General features: G+C 30.9%; 1 long non-coding RNA gene across 1 annotated transcript; it reads left to right on the top strand.

Annotated features, from left to right (window-relative positions):
* Positions 1 to 4,965: 4,965 nt before the first annotated feature.
* LOC119661903 lies at positions 4,966 to 9,867 on the top strand. The gene is made up of 4 exons (XR_005250629.1): positions 4,966 to 5,061; positions 6,407 to 6,565; positions 9,471 to 9,550; positions 9,624 to 9,867. It is a non-coding gene; the product is annotated as an uncharacterized LOC119661903 (long non-coding RNA).
* The last annotated feature ends 3,695 nt before the right edge of the window (positions 9,868 to 13,562 follow it).

Here is a 13,562-nt window from a genome sequence, read left to right as displayed (position 1 = left end):
GAAGGATGATACAATGACGGAGACCGTGAGAGAGTCATTGAGTACTCTCATAAAGACCTATTTTCCAAGAAGTTTCAAATTTGATGATCACTGTCCTTCTCTTAAAAGGAGAATGAACAGAGAAGAAAGATTTTACGCAGAACGAATAGTGACCACAAATGCAGTTAGGAATGCCATCTTGAAATTCGATCCATTTAAGTCACCGGGGTTGGATGGCATATTTCCAGCACTCCTGCGATGAGGAATTGACCTGCTCGGAGTTAGGCTCACGGAGATATTCAGGACGTCACTGGCAATAAGGTACGTCCCTAAAGCTTGGAGAGAGTCAAGGGTGACTTTTCTACCAAAGCCAGGAAAGGAGGATTACACATAAGCAAAGTCATTCGGGGGGTTTCGGTAGGCCGATTGGGCTCAAATTAGATTTAAAGGAATGATCATCTCAAAAACTATTTTTTAGGAAAATTTCGTATCAATATCTCTACTGGTTCCGAAAATATCGTATTTTGACCGCCTAATTTTGTGTTTTGTCACACTGTGTGGCGTTAGAGGCGATGCTAGGTTTGCTTCCATTGGATTTATATATAAAGAAAACGGCAGCACTGGCAGCAATTTGTTCCACATGGAACAACTTCGGAAAATTGGTGGATCATCGGAAAATACTTGACCTCGTCCAGACCTCGGTCAAGAAAACGTAGATGACATTGGAGACTATGAGGAGAGCTTATGGGACAGAAGTGTCCTATAGAACACTGATAGTAGACGGCCTTCTACATAATGAAAGTGAGGGGAATGACATCTGCATCTTTATCGATGGCTCCTTCATGGATGGCAGAGCTGGTGCTGGGGTTTACTCGAAAGAGCTAAATCTGACGTGCACTCTACATCTAGGAATATATGTTCCCGTCTATCAGGCGGAACTAATGTCCATCTCACATACTGATAGTGCTGGACAATCAAGCAGTTATCAAAAGCATGCAAAAAACATACATAGCTAGCAGCTTAGTTCAAGAATGTGTAACCAAGCTCATGGAATGTGCTCATGCAAAACAAGGATCAAGCCATAACTACTGTGGCCCAGAATTGGGTTACAACATGATGACAGCCTATGTCTATAAATGGATAACCTCACTTCAACAGATGGAGGGAGTTGAGCACTTGTAGACAGACTAAACTCATGTTGCTGAAACCGTGGGTCAGGGAAGCGATAAAAGTGCTTAACTAACCGCTGAACACCCTAAGCTGGCTGATCTCACTAATTACTGTGTTGGACATAGCAACTTTAAGTATCACCTCAAAAAAATAACTCTTGTTGACGAAGACACGTGGAGACAGCGGTGCTTATATTGTGCTAATGTCCAGCACTGGTAAGTAGAAGGAAGACTGTCTTGGGACACCATTGGGTTGGTGATGAGTTGGCAGGCCACCTCAAGCTAAATGAGATGCTTGCATTAACAATAGATGTAGTTATGCGAACAGAAGCCACTCCAGCTTTAATCCAATAACGAAATCCGAGAATAGAAGGACGAAAAAGGACCCAAGTAGTTTCGTGGTCTACTACTAATCCTTCACTTCAGTGGGGCCACTTGTTGGACGGTGCGCTGTTCCACTGTCCCACCATAAGTAAGTCGGACTTTTACTGATCAAAAAAAAAAAGAAAATGTACAAATCAATAAGATCTGTTTTCCAACCTGGCTACAACAACATAAACTTTTATAAGTTATTCTAATTATATTGAAACTATATGTTTATATTTATATGTATATTTTCAACTACATGTAATATTACTCATAAAAAATCCTATTAAAATCTTTGAAGTGTAATGGAAATTTTCCTACTAACAAACATTTTTTATTTTTCAGAATAACTCATCGTAATTTGTCTATAGATCCTTCTTAAAATAATAGAAATTGCCTAATGTTCCAACATCATTCCAACGCTTTTGCAATCTTTCGATACCGCCTTTGTAAAACGATTTTTCTTTGCCTTCAAAATAGGCGTTAGTTTTGGCGATTACTTCATCATTTGAGTCAAATCTCTTACCACGGAGCATCTTTTTGAGGTCTGCGAAGAGCCAGTAGCAAACGCGGCACCCATTTGGAAAACACCTTTTTCATACCCAAATGTTCGTGTATTATGGTGTGTACACTGCCTGCTGATATCTGTAGAATGTCAGCAATCTCCCTCACTTTCACTTTACGGTCGGACATAATGATTTTCAGTGTTTTTTCAACGTTCTCTGGAATAACAGCATCATTTGGCCGTCCAGTAGACGGAATGTCATCGGTGTCTGTACGACCACGTTTGAATTCGGCATACCAATAACAAATGCTTCTTTTTGATGAAGCAGAGTCCGAATAATGTTTTTCAAGCCATTCCTGGCATTGAACAGTATTTTTTTTCATTAAAAAACAATGATAAATCAGCACACGGAATTGCTTTGAATTTATTTTTGTTTGAAAACTCAAAAGTAGCTTCACTTAAAGCACTGTAACTTGTAAACAAATGGTCGGATTAACATATAATTTTGACAGTAAGCCTAAATAGGTTGCCACTTTCGAAAAAAAATATTTATTTAGTATTAGTGCCGCCATCTATGTGTCAGTCACACACATTATCGAACGAAGTGTTATGTATGTATGTATGAGGAGCATTTAAAAAGCAGATTGAAGTTCTTTGAACACGTTAAGTGTTCAGTGCCACACGAAAGTCACATTCTGAGAAGAGCTGGAAGTGATATAAAATATCAAGATGAGATCCAAAACTAGCCTAAATGGTCGTGGGAATTAAAGGAGCAATTTGACAACACAGAATAAAAGATCCTAGCGTCTTGAGATATTCCAACCCCGCATAGAGATGTGGCAAACAGAGAAACAAACTTGAACCTAATTAGATAACTCTCTATTCAATAAACTTTTACTTTTTTTTATATATGTATGTACATACATATATAATATATTTTATTTTATATTACATTTTTAATCCTATTTGAAACTCGAGTTTACTTTGCTGTTAAAGTCAATGTTAATCAATTTTACACAGAATTACTACAGCTTGCTCTTAACTTAAAGTAATTATAATGTAAGGCGGCTCATAATAATGAACTACTTAAAATGAATGATTTAACAGTACACAGTAAATAAATAGACCAACAAAAGATATCCTCAACCCTTTTACATGGTGAAATAATGTTTGCTATAATAATAAAAATAGCAAAAGTTATGAGAAAGTTTTGTTTAGTTATGTGCATACATATGTATGTAAGTAAATTTATACTCGAAAACATAATACAAATTACAAAAAAAAAAAAGACAAACTAGTCGCAAACAAAAAAAAAACGTATTGTGTTTTATCTCATTAAACATTTCTTAGAAATTATATTTTTTCCTTTTTTTCTTCTTATACATATTTCATTTGCAAAAACAAATTCTCACACAGTGAAGATATTTTGTTTGTTCTTATCTCCACCGTTGGCTCTCTGTGATGCTTCATTTGAAAGGAGTTTGCTAAAATCTCTCTTAACCGCTGCTACAACAAATAACTGAAATGTGATATTAAAATTGCCAATCTGGATGACATTGCTATAAGCGAATTTTAATAGTAATGCTGCATATGAACATTTTTCTGAATTATCACAAATCGTAAGAATACTGTCCACGGCGTTGCTTTAAGCGAAAGGTCATTTCAGACACGATTACAAAATTTGTAATAATATTTATAATATTAATTTATTCTTGGTAAATAACATTCTATATAAATTATACTTTAAAGAATATATTGTTAGCTTTTAAGTTTGTTTTTAAGATAGTGCAATAAAAAGCATATACTTAATACACTACAAAAATAAATAAATAAATAATAGCAAGAATTTTTTTTTGCAAATAAAAATATAAATTAACTACATACATACATACATGCGTCATTATGTTAAAAAAAGATCATATGTTAAGATCATAATAATTATACACACACATAAATATCTGTATGTGGGGATGTAAGTAAACACACATTTAAAAAATCGTCATATACGTATATATATATGTATGTACATACATATGTATATAGTATGTTGAGAAGATTTATATGAGAATAAAAGCAATTTGGAAACATTTAAAATAATTTTAAATTTATATAGCAAGGAAATGCCATAAGGTGCAGTTATTTTGTAATCATTGCATACATATATAAATACGTAAAAATACATATATACATATGAATATATGTATGTATGTGTTTTTAATGTTGCATATTATACAATTAAGTTACTATTTGTTTGCGAAATTGAATTAAATAATTTTTAATTAAATTTTTTTATTATATAATTGGCACTCGTAGTCCAAATTTTATGTACATATTAATTATACATATGTATGTATATAATCACGTATATATTCAATTCTAAACAAATTATATTTTAAAAAAATTAAACATAAAATAAAATTTTTAATTTAATTTTATAAAAACAAGAAAAAAAATTAAAATATATATATATGTATATATATATATATGAGTACTGTCATGGCATACAGTTTTTAAATTTAATAAATTGATTGCATTTAGTTGATTATTTTCGCCCACTGTGTATCAGTTGATTTCTTTTAAATTTGTTTTCTTTTGCAAGCCCTTTTACTACTTTTACATCAACCCAACATGTGCTAACACATACATCAATACATTGTTTTCAGCAAACAGATCACCTCATCTTATTCATCCAACCAAAATTTATAATGCAAAATATCAAACAAAAAAACAACAACAACAACAAGCAGCAAGTAACTTTCTCACTCTCTCTCTCTTTCTCTCTACACTTACTCTCTACAAATGCCCAATATGCCCAATTGGAAAATTTCGCAATTATGTCGGAAAATTGTTGAACAACTGCATATATACCAGGTATACCATATACATATATGTTACAACACTATTCCTATTCCAGTGTGTAAACGTCAAAATAAGTACCAAGAGCTTAAAAGCAGCAGGTCAAGTTCAAGATTTTTCAATGCCAGTGGGTTAGAAAACAAAACCAAGAATAATAGTGTGTTGTCTACGAATAACCGCTTGAAGGTATAATCGTTATGTTATTGATGTAAATAAATTAAAACAAATTTGTGTTTATTATAAAAAAAAATAGCTCTTTTCACATGCATTTTTTATACTAATTTAAACTTTTCAAACTTAAAGAGATAACTGAAATAAATAGGAAATAATATTGGTTATACGCAACTTATTGTGTATCATGACACAATTAGTTGTTAATAAATATTTATGTGCTAATAAATATTTTATTACTTAGACTTAAAAATTAATTTTTTAGGAAATGCATATTTAAAACAATTACACTGTACACATAACATTTATATAATTTAAAATATAATAAGGATCCGCGTCACTATTTGACCTCATTAAAATATATTAAAAAATATAAATTTTATAAATAGAGCTAGAGATCTCTTAAGATAAGTTTGTATCTCTGTTGTAAAATTTGTAATAATTACCAAAATAAAATACATAATTGAAAATGTGTTGGAAACTAAATTCTATAATTTCAAACAATAAGGGAAAGCACGAACATTGAAACAAATCAATACTCTAGCACTCTTTTCGTGACTACAAGTCAATTTATTGTATCCGATAACAGAAAAATATGTTTATATTAAATAAATTTTATAAAAATAAATCTTAATGCGCAAAATATCTAATCAAATAAAGTTATTTCTTATATATTAGAAGTAATGGAAGATATCTTAATACCACACAGCCATTAAGAGCAATCAACTAAGACTGTCAAGGACAGTTTTGGATAATTATAATTCTAAGTGAAAACACTTTTTTGAAATCAAAAACTTTGATTTGACATTTATTAGGCACACAATAATAAATGAGAATAGCCGAAAACCTTTGACATACCATTTTTAAAAAGCGATAAACACCTTATCTTATTAAAATTATTTTATTATTATTAATATTTGCGTGGTTAGTATTATTTTACATTAATAAAACATCAATTTATTACAGCATTTAGAAAAACAACTAAATTTTCTGAGACTTCTCTTTAAACTAAGTTAGGTTGGGTTATACCGGCGATCGTGAGAATCCACTTTGGCCTATTGACCCATTGTGCTACCGTATAAGAACTCAAAAAGTTAAAAACAATCTTCCGAAATTATAACGAATTAAAATTTCATTCTGTAAACAAGAACTATCGAAACGCAAAACTGTAGATAAAACATCTTTGGGAAGCAAAATTCACTCTTGGTAGTTTATATAGTGAGATAAGATCACTTTTTGTAAAATATTTAGAAGACTAAACTACTGTCCTATTCATTTAGTAAACATTTTAATTTATATATTTTTAGCTCCAAATGAATACAACTTTTTCATATAAATACATACTTTATTTTAAATAAAGGCATTTACAGAAATTAGGTTGGGTTGGAGTGGCGGTCTTGTACACCAAATCCTAATTGAGCTATATGTTGTGATACCACGGATTGGCATTGTTCATACGTTGACCAGAAGGACGCCCGAAAGGACCGCGTGCTTGGAGGCGCTACTTTTTCATTCGAATGTAAGTGTGAGTGAAACAACTTGATAAGTATATATCTTACAATAGTAAAGTCATCCCGTTTGGAGCTAAGTTGCCAGACTTCCACCTCCGATGATTTGGTCAAATAAGACCAGAGAATCATATAAAGAATCAAATATTGCAGATGGGGAAATGAGAGAACTGGACAAGTCAAAACATATCTAGAAAAATACTCGTCTGGGTGTCTACTTCAATCTAAATTGATTTAAAACCTGAAGCATCTATTCAATATATTCAATGTGTGCATTAAATACATAACAGGATACAATGGTTTGTCCGATTGAATAGTGTATTTGTTTCCTATATTCTTATAGACAGTTAGTACCTTAAAACCCTTCAAAGTATCACTGACTACAATATCCTGCAATCGTGTACAAAACCTCTTAATATCGTTTACTAAAGCCGCTGTGTCAAGTTAATAGTCGCCAATTATTTTAAATTACTGTATAGACAGATCACATATAGCACGGTCTCAATTATGTGAACTATTAGTAAAAAAGTTTATTGTTTATTGAAATGAGATTAATCTCTAAAATAAAGTAACTGTTAAAACATTATTTATTCTACATATGTGGTATTTAACGAATTTATTACTTATTTAAAATATTTAGCTATTTTATAAAATTTTTGTTTTTCATAAACAAGCTTTAGCTGTGCTTTTTTAACTCTTGCCAATCATTTTTTGGCAATACAATTAGTTTTTTTCCTTAATAGTTTCTTTCGAACAGGTATATTGGTCAGAAGATTCTGAATTCTTCTAACATTTTTTCAATAGCCATAAGTCTGTGATAGCGAAACTGTCTACTTTTTAAGCGCTAAAGATATTAAAGCCGCCAAAGCTTTTATTGAACCAATAGTTTGCATGACTTGCTATTCATTGACATTTTTGTCAACATAATCATTATCAATATCAATGGAGGTATCCCATCTCCTAACTGTATCTGCCGAATATTGGAAGTCACTGCTAAAGTTATTCAAGTTTTAACTTTAACTACAGTAATGCTACAACCAGTAAGTGGTTATGTCTGCAATATACTGAATGTAATGTATTCGAATCAATACCTAGTTCACTCTATAGAATGGCATTTGTTAAATTTTTTTTCAAGGGGTTATTCACATAATCGAGTAATCAGATAATCGAGCGTATACTGTATAAGTATTTAAACCATGCTCATTAACTTTCTATTCTGTTAACTGTTGCGCAGAATTTGTTTTTTTCAAATGGCCGCATAAAAACAAATATGATTGCATATCGAATTATCGAGTTCTCGATAATCAGAAATCGAGTATTCTGAGTTGAAATAGTGCCATTTTCGATCTTGAAAAGTGAGCTCGATAATCAAGTAATATAGTAGCAGAGCAAAACGTCAACAATAAAATACATTTATTCAAGACATAATTTATTGTTGCCCCCTTCACTTTTACTATATTACTAGATTAACGAACTAATTACATATTTCGGTTTGTAATAGTGGCGTGAAACATTGGCGATCGCTGAGAACCTCGCTCCCTAAGAGACCTCGCAAAAACGTTGTAATTATTAATTAAAATTTTATTTAAATTTAACCGAGAAAAAATGGTTTTGACTCATTATATATAATTAATATGATTATGTATGGAATTGTATATAGTCTGATCTGAACATATGTATGTAAATGTTAGTACATGATTACATGAATTGAACAAAATAAAAAATACCGCTATTATATGAAAAAATGTGGAATCTTAATTCAATATTTAATATTACAGCGATTTTATTCTAGAGCTGGATATAAATGTTTAAAGATTTCTGATAAAAATTATAATTTGTTTCGAAAACTGTATGCGTAAATAAATAATACATATGTATGTATATGAAACAGTAATTTTTAATTAAATTAAATTGATAGTTAAGAATTCCCCGAATGAACACAACGTAAAGCGCGGTGCAGACTTGCAGTTTTGACTCTCAAACAGGTTACACTCTGTCTTGCTCAAATTAATTCTAGCGACCGAACTTGAACTTGCTCACAGTCAAGATGTTTCAGTCAAGCAAAATTTTTGAAGAATAAGGATGTTTGTGCACACTCTTACTACGACAGTAACCACACAAAAATATCCTCTTGACTGACGGAATACTCGCTAAAATTTTGGTGAGCATGGCATATTGGTTGAGTGTAATTCAAGGGTGCAGACTTGCAGTTTTACTCACAGTCATGGCATTTTAGTCAAAACTGAAAGTCTGCACCGTGCTTAACATGAATTCTTATTTCATACATCATAATATTATTTTTATTTATGCATGTCTCCACGTATTGCTTTTCTTCCAACTCTGCGAAATCAAAGAGAATAATAATAAAAAATTAACAACAAAATTATAATTACGATGATAAAAATATATTTAAATATATTGATTCCTTATAATAGCCCTTTTCTTTATTTGGAATAGCGCTTCCCCGATTGTAGATGAAAAATGAAAAAAACTAGTCTCTTATATAAGACTTTGTAGATATGTGGTGTAAGTAAATAATACCAGTGATGGTTCAAACGTTCGTCGCTTTATTTTATTTCTAAACATAAAAGGCATATAGGTATGTATGTATATATGTGTAGTATTACATCTATGTGTGTAATTATTCATAAACAATTTATAAATATCTGCGTACCATTAAACACCTTTAAGATCGACAATTTTTTTTTACCAATAATTTTCTTTAATTTTTTTCGTTACAGCATTTTGCGTTTCTGGGATCTTTAGAAATAATGCTAAATAATCTATATGTCTTCTGACAGGCCTAACATTTTGTGAAATTATTCACTATGAATTTATGTTATTTTTTTATATTATTTATATTATATATTTATATTATTTTATAATTATATAAAAAAATCAAAAATATTATTGCAGGCTCCTTCACAGCCCGACAGTTCTTTGATTAAAATTAGATTGTTGATGCAAAGCTGTATAGAATTATCTCATTAAAATTAGTAATGACACTATAAAAAAAATAAAAAATAATTTTAAATTTATTTATTTATTTTAATATATAATTAATTCTAGCATTACTAGTGCGGTGCGTTTTCTGGAGTGACTGTAGCTATACTCGTATGCCGGATGCAGTAGTTATCAACGACAAGGACCGATTAGAAATTCCGTCGCTTTTACATCGTTTAGAAAAAAAAAAATTAAACAAGCTTTGCTTAGAACGGGGGAAATAGTCCATTTAATCCATTTAAGTTTTAAGAATTTTTTTTCATAATAATTATTATAACAAATTGTTAAGCATGACTTCAATATAGATACGAATTCGTATACAAACGAATTTATTTTAATAAATTATGATAATACTAAAGAAGAAATACACTGTCTTAATACATCTGATTAAAATATGGAACCTAAATAAAGGGTTAAGATAACAGATATAAATTACAAACATTTTCTGGCATTAATTGTTGTTTGTGGATTGAATTACACGCCACAACATAGCATTATCTACCTCACTAAACCCTATTCTTAATTCAGTGGATTTGCCTTCAATGAGCAAGACAATAGACTGTTCAAAAAACAGTTATTTCCCTCTACAAAGTGAACCCATTGAAACTCAGAATATGCAAGACCCTAGTGTAGAACGCATAGAGATATAGTTATACATTGCTATCCTCATAAATGCATACTGGTTGTTACTGTCTGGTTTCACTTCTCTCATCGTATGATTTTATTTACTTCTCCAATCAAATTACTCTACCGGTATTTGATTGTGTTGTATGTACTATGCGTAATATTATAATTTCGGAGCCAGTAGGTCGGATAAATATGTAGTATGATTTTGTTAAAAAGAGATAAATGCCTATAGGAACGAAACGGCACTCTCTACGCAACGTAATGATATGAAAATTATTGGAGTCCTTCAGAAATACTGTATCAGTGACTTTTCGATAAAGCTTTAAAATATATAACTTTCTATATTGGTAATTCACAATCCGTCCATCAGTCCTAGTGGCTGGTGCGTAGTAATATTAATTGTGAGTCATATTGCACATGCGTAGATACGATTATTTTCGTGTAAAAGAAAAAAAATTTAGGGAGGATTTATTAAAGAACGCCTTTAACAGCACATAACGAATAAAGGAAGCGAAAACGAAATGACCACACCTTTAAATAACCTTGAATCCATTACTCCATTGAATCCATTTTTAATTGGGCTACTATAAAAAACAGAATCGATGAATGAGAAACAAATATTCTGTTAGCTTAAATGATGAACACACAACATGATTTAGATTCCGTGTTAAACATATTTATTTCATTTTAACGTATTGGAGAAATAGGTGTACTGAGTTGTCCTATTGAATTTTGAAAGATGCAACTGGTTGCTGTAGCACCAGGAAATATAATTGCTATAATTTTTCAATATTCTAAAGTTTCACACTGATATGCGGATATGATGTGATATGCAACAGATTTAATAATAATTCGGAACCATTAAAATAATGGTCATGAAAATTAACAAAGAAATTATTGTTATTGTATATGCGTTTGATAGAGAAGTAATAGAGAATACAGTAATAGAGAAAAATGTATGTATCTTAGGTTAAGGTTAAGGTCATGTATCAAATTTAACGTCGGCATATATTATATCCCCTTATGGATTTATTACATTTTAATCACTATCATCATGTTTTCACTATTCCTTTTTCAGTATAGCTCTATTAAAAAAGTAAAATGAATGTACTCTTTATACTATTTATATACAGTATTTATATAGTAGAACCAAATATTTGAATCGTAAAAACTCATATCTCTCCAATGAGAATCAAGTTTAAATCATAGATCTAGTATAATGTTTATGTTATGTTGAAGCTGTTTTGAGCTAGTGCACTTAAGAACTTATACTCTTTTTTAACTCGAGGTATTTTCAAAACCTCTCTTTACACCTTGACTAGATTATTGTTTATCACTTTATCAGACTAAGCAATAATTGAATTCAGATCTGCATACCTCCCCGAGGAGCCTGCAACCATTCTAAGATTTGATAACGCGGTGTTGGTAAGTCTGTCAGTTTTCGCAAATAATTTCAGGGCTCTATCCATTATGTATTTTTTGATGGGATCAATCTTGATGTCCCTGAGGATGTCATTCGTCCTAATGTACCATGGAACTTTGAAAAATCTTCTCAGAGCCTAATTTTGTGCAATTTCTAGCTGGTGAATAGTAGTGTTTAAAGCTTTGTTAAACGCTACACAACCATAAAGAAGCGACGGACGAATTGTTTGGTTATATATCAGTTTCCTGTTCTTAGCATTGAGACTTTCATTTCTGAATAGCGGTTGGAGGTTATAAAGAATTTTGGCACAGCTAATTCTTTTCAGTTGAACATGTTTAAGCCATGTGAATCGTTTGTCCAACATGATGCCGAGATATTTAACGCTATCCTCCCAGTTTTTCACCATATCACCCACTATCACTCTCGACGAATTCTGTCTCCACTTCCGCGTTATAAGCAGAACCTTAGTTTTTTCAACGTCATGCCGAGATATTTAACGCTATCCTCCCAGTTTATCACCTATCACCCACTCTCACTCTCGACAGATTCTGTCTCCACTTACACGTTATAAACAGAGCCTTTGTTTTTCATTATTGATTTTTATTTTCGATTTCCGGATTATCTTCATTTATAATAGTAGCATATACCTATGTTCCTTAACTCTGACAGTACTCTTAACTGCAACAAAATGCTATAGTAAGAATGTCAGCGAACGCGCAAGTGGTTGATATTGCGGGAGCCCTACGACCGGCTTCAACAACAATATGCCCACATTAGGTTGTGTTGTATGTACAATTTGTTTCAACATCAATTATTTGAACTTCATTTTAATTTAAAAACTTAGCTTAACTAAAAGTCATCGATATGGATAACGGTGTGTTATTTATAATATGTTATAAATATTAGGAAAGAAAGACAGATTGTGTTAGAATACAAAAAATAACCATTAACTTTTGCTCGTAAATATATTAATGTATACATATAACCAAAGGTCTCAATGGAATATTTTTCTAGTAGTCAATAAATGATAGTAGTAAATACATATATTAATTATATTACGGATATAGCACCTAATGCTAATAAAGCTATGAATTGATTGATATTTTTCTAATATCGGGTCGGTAATTCGGGTCGAATATATAGAGAAAGATTTTCAACCATATTTTAAGTAAAAAATAATCGATCAAATTTAATGATATCGATGCAGTTTTTAAGATTCAGTCAAACTACCACAACTCGAATTTCTATAACTAGAATTTTCTATAACTCGATCTAAATAGAGTGCAACAGGATTTAATGGGCAAATTACTTATATACAAATACAAAAAATCTTTTAACTCGAAGTCTCAATAAACCGAACTTTTTCATTGCAAAATGGTACTTTGAGTTATGGAAGTTTAACTGTATTTTTATTGTTTTTTAGTGTATTATATTACATATTGGAAAGTCGTGTTTCTTAAATTGTTTACGTTCAATATGTACTTTGAACTCTTACGTATTTAAATGACGTAAAACGAACTGACCTTTACCGGTACTTAATAAATTACCTTTTATGTAATGCAAGAGTATATGTAAATGTATATACGTAGGGTGTTACTAAAATTTTATTCCAGAACATGTGTAGTATAGTTTGTATCTACTATATTGTACACACGATTTTTTGGAAAGAAATTTTAAAAAATTAAGAAAGTCATATTCATGTTAGCTTAAGGACGAAGAGGGATAAGAAGAGAAGAGGGATTGCAGTGGTACTTGAAGTTTTAAAATAAAATATATAGAAACAGAAGAATTGTTATAATAAATCTTCAGCTAAATTACGACTCCAATCTTTTTAACAGATATAGCAATATTTTTTTTTAATCGAGAGTTGCTGAATAAACCATAATATTTTGCTCTACAGCAGAAATTGTATTGTTTTTTGGCAATATTCTGTTCTTTAGCAACAATACAAATAA

The sequence above is a fragment of the Teleopsis dalmanni genome, chromosome X (assembly GCF_002237135.1).
Source record: "Teleopsis dalmanni isolate 2A chromosome X, ASM223713v2, whole genome shotgun sequence".
NCBI lineage: Eukaryota > Metazoa > Arthropoda > Insecta > Diptera > Diopsidae > Teleopsis > Teleopsis dalmanni.
Note: the sequence above shows the minus strand (reverse complement) of the source record. Positions and strands in the feature narration are given on the sequence as shown.